Source organism: Lepidochelys olivacea (assembly GCF_965140295.1).
Source record: "Lepidochelys olivacea isolate rLepOli2 genome assembly, chromosome: 9".
Taxonomy (NCBI): Eukaryota; Metazoa; Chordata; order Testudines; family Cheloniidae; genus Lepidochelys; species Lepidochelys olivacea.
This window is the reverse complement of record NC_140419.1, coordinates 18312916-18317750: the sequence shown is the minus strand read 5'-3', so window position 1 is coordinate 18317750 and position 4835 is coordinate 18312916.

Here is a 4835-nt window from a genome sequence, read left to right as displayed (position 1 = left end):
TCTGGGCCCCACACTACAAGGAGGATGTGGAAAAATTGGAAAGAGTCCAGCGGAGGGCAACAAAAATGATTAGAGGACTGGAACACATGACTTACGAGGAGAGGCTGAGGGAACTGGGATTGTTTAGTCTACAGAAGAGAAGAACGAGGGGGGATTTGATAGCTGCTTTCAACTACCTGAAAGGGGGTTCCAAAGAGGATGGCTCTAGACTGTTCTCAGTGATGTCAGATGAAGAACGAGGAGTAATGGTCTCAAGTTGCAGTGGGGGAGATTTAGGTTGGATAATAGGAAAAACTTTTTCACTAGGAGGGTGGTGAAGCACTGGAATGCATTACCTAGGGAGGTGGTAGAATCTCCTTCCTTAGAAGTTTTTAAGGTCAGGCTTGACAAAGCCCTGGCTGGGATGATTTAGTGGGGGATTGGTCCTGCTTTGAGCAGAGGGTTGGACTAGATGACCTCCTGAGGTCCCTTCCAACCCTGATATTCTATGATTCTATGAAACTCAAAATGGCACCAGACTCTGCCAGAACAGATGCAAAACCTGCAGACATGTCCACTGCTACGTGATCAGTTCCACCCCCCACAACACACCTTTCAAGATCCCCGAGTCCTACACATGCCTATCACAAGTGGTGTACGTCATCCAGTGCACTAAATGCCCCATTAACAACTATGCTGCTGAAACCTGACCACCACTATGCTCTCAAATGAACTCGCATAGAAAAATGATAAACAAAAACATGTCACACATGGGCAAACACTTTTCACAAAACTATCACTCCGTAGCTGACTTCTCAATCCTCATCCTCAAAGGAAACCTGCAAAACATCTTCAGAAGACAAGCCTGGGAGCTTAAATTCATAACTTTGCCAGATACTAAAAATTATGGTCTTTATAAAGACACTAGATTTATGACTTATTACAACAATCTGTACCCATTAACTCCTCATTTTTGTCATATGACTACAGGGTTGTTAACCTTAAAACACAAGTTAATTATTTATGCTAAACAATTTGTGCCACCTTGTATTCAGCTGACACAAAGTACTTTTCCCAGAAGTCTGTGTGGCTCAAAAACATGTCTCTTTCACCAACAGAAGGTGGCTCAATAAATATTACCTACCCACCTTGTCCCTTTAAAATTTGGTCATTTATATCCTTTTTCTAAGGCTTAGATTTGTGATCTGTTTCTGTCTAGCTGATTAAAAAAAAAAGTCAAAGGTTCATGAAGCTAAAATGGAAAGCAATGGCCTCATAAATCAAAGCCTTATTTTGACAGTGTTCCTATGTGGAACATACATGTGCGATCATCCCTGTAAAATGAAAAACGTAGACAATTTCTTCCAGATAATTAAATACAAAAGGAGTATTTCCCCCAGATATGTAGGAAAAGGGTTACCAGATTTGCCCGTTACTTTGGGGTATGCTCATTTATTAGGGTTACTCTTGGGGGAGGTGGTAGAGGGGGCTCTGTAATTCTATCCATGTGCTGCTTGTGTCACTTTTGTTCTCATACGGAGCTCTACTTTTCCCTGCTGCAAGTTCTCTCCCAATGGAGCTCTCCTGCAGGACCTAGGTTCCCCAGGGCTGGGTTCTTCCAGCCCCAGAATCAGACAAACACACACATTAACAGAGAGCCTCTGAGAGGACTGGGTTAATCAGCACTCCCAAGCTAACCCCTTATACGTCCCTGGACTCAGCTGGCGGGTCGAGCAGCATTTCCAAGCCATCACCCTCATGTCCCAGGTTCAACACATCTCTATTCCTACTTTCATGTTACAATTGTTCTGGTCGTAACCCACTTGATGAGCAAACCTCACAGTACTTTTGGCCACTGCAGAGAACTTTAGTTTAGGTACGAGGAGTGTTTCTGCAGAGCAAACGAGAAAGCCAAAAAACCCATGGGGTGGAGGGAGAGGGGGTTTGGGAGGAGAGAGAAAAGCAAGCAACCAGCTTAACCATGAAAGTTATTCATTGCTAGGTAATTATCATAGAGCCAAACAAACAAAACAGTTATAAAACTAACTTAAATTTGATTATAAAAGTCAGGTTTAGAAAACTATAACTGATCACAGAAGTCAGGTCAGAAGGCTATACCTAGAGAAAGAGAGTGCTGGGTTCCCATCACTTTGTGAAGCTTGAATCGTTCGGGGGTCCCAGGTGGTGGTGGTAGCTGAGGGTTTGGAGTGCTGGCTAGACAATATGAACTGATCATTCCTGGCTATAAGTGGTGTTCCTTGGAGTGAGCACACAATGCAATTAGGGAGTTTCACTATTTTGGATAACAATAAAAAAAATTACTAGAATTGGTCTGATAACTACTGAGCGCGGTGTGTGCAGGTGTCGGTTCATTAACAACTGGAGCAGAGATCCCCCATCATGCAGTGCTTCCCTGCTTTTCTGATCCCAGAGTTCCATGAGGTTCTTGCCTTGGAATCTCTGTTCTCCATTCTGTATGCTAATGGAGATGCCTCCCCGTCCCATCTTCAATGCAAATGAGGCTAGGGGAGTTTCCTTAATCCTGTCACCCTTGTCCCAGGGGGTTTCAGTGCGTCTCCCACTGCGTTTTCATTGCTTTTTGTAAATCTTTCTTCTGATTGGTTTTGATTCAAGCAGAGGCCAGAGGGTGGTGGTGGAGGGAGAAGGTCTTCCGTGAGACAAACAGGCTCAGTACTGCGCCCTGGTTCCCCAAGAACACAGAACTGATAGGTAACAAAAGGTTTGAGAGAAAGATCACTGGAAAGCAGGATGCAATTGAATGCCAGTCAAGATAATCGAGAAGGAGGGTAGGGGAGAAAGAGAAAGGGATGGGTAAAACAGTCTTTTTCATATCCATAGAAAATGCTATTTATCTCATTCCAGGCAGACCCCCATATTCCATTGTTTTGGTAAATCAAAGTTTGGAGAGTTCATGCCTGCTGCTGTTACATCTCAGATGGAGGGTAAGCATCTCTGTTGAGCTTGACTACCACCACATTTACTCTCACTTTAAAATGAGTCGCTCACTTGTTTATAATGAACTTTGATTTAATATTCATTAAACTATCAGCTAAACATAAGTGAACTTCTACATTTTTACTTCATTCATATGCTAAGAAAAATATCAAAGCAAGTACCTTTCACAAGAAGTGGTGGTTCTTTGCCCTTTTACAATCCCAGATTTTCTAAATTTTGTTTAACATTGTTTACTGGACTGGTTTCCACATTTACTCTGTAATATCTTTGTTAAAACTCACATTCAGAGCGGATTGCTATAGGAAGACCTCTTCTGAAGTGCTTGAACTGCTATATTAGAAGACTGCAAAAAGTAAGCCTCTCAACAGTTACTCCAGGTTACTCTTATTTACATAGAAGCTGGGACAAGGAAGTTTTTATCAAATGTGAAGATGTACTTTACAATCCCAGTTCAAACATACAGGCTGATAACTCTGTTGTAACTGCGTAGCACATTTGGATAGGATGCAAAGGTACCTATAAAACCACTTATGATCCCCTGATCCTAAATTAGGTCTCTGCTAAAATAGCCCCCTCCAGAGCAAGTTAGAGCAACCCAATGGTTGCTCTAATGTAAGCTACCTGCACCAAATGCTGGATACTGCAGCTAGGGATCATGATGTGCAGGGGATGGTCTACTCATGCCTCTTTTCCACCAACAAAAAGTAATGAACCCAGAACCATCACACTGCCTTTTTGCCACATGAGTATCTACCTACCTTGACCCTCCCGCAGCCAGCAACCAGTTTTAAGGATGCTTTACATCAACATGGCAAAAACTAGACAACACAGGGAGGATCTAAGCCACTTGTTGAGCTTGAGATTTTTAGATAAATCTTTTTATGAAGATTGTTTTCATGTTTTGTACTGCGCCAAAGCTGTGAACTTTAAATCATCACCACGTTAGACTCAAGTGTATTGGAACATCTGAAAAATTCACCACAAAGCCTAACTGATGTAACATTTGGAACTTTCTGCCCAACACCCATTCTAGGGCTCCTGAATCTCTAGGTAAATCAGATACAGTGTGTCCCTCACCACCATTATAGACTTGCAGTTACCGAAAAATTGGCTGCCTGCAAGGTAGAAACAACTCTTGTCTTTCCTAAAACAGGATAGTTTTAAATACAGTAGTTCTTCATGGGAAAGGGTAAAAATAAAGCTAATTGTCATGTATAATGGATATACATTTCAGAATGTTATTTGCTGAACAAAGTCAGCTGTGTGTGTATATAGAGAGACATATAAAAAATAAAGTATTGTAATTCAGTGCTCAAACTTTAAATACTTAAGATAGTAATAAAGAAAATGAAGTGATATGGATTGGTGTTGTGCAAGCTTCCTTCCTGAACAAATATTAACAGTGTACCTAGACCTGTTGGCCAACAGCCTCAGCAATTACAAGATATATGTTAATTAGATGTCATAGTTAGGATATAAAGAAATGCTCACTAGGTTGCCTGTCACATATTTTAGCTTTATTTTAGATTTAAAACCAGATTTGACAAATTACCTGTGTACCTTGCCTTGCCTTTAATCTATCTTTATTTTTAAAAACAAAATGGCTACTTTGGGGTGCTTTGTTTTGTCTTTATGATTGAATAATAGACGTATAGCTTAGTATCTTACTCAAAGTTTAACAGTTGGTCATACATTTCAAAAAAGTTTGTTCTCAGATTTAAATGGAAAACAGGAAAGCTCCCTTTTTTAATGTTGTGATTTAAAATGCCATTGACCTAAAACACCCACATAATTTTCTTTTACTTCTTACATCTAGTGTATATTCTTAAATTATAGGGAAACAGGTTACACATTTTCTGTTCACATACAAACAGACAAAC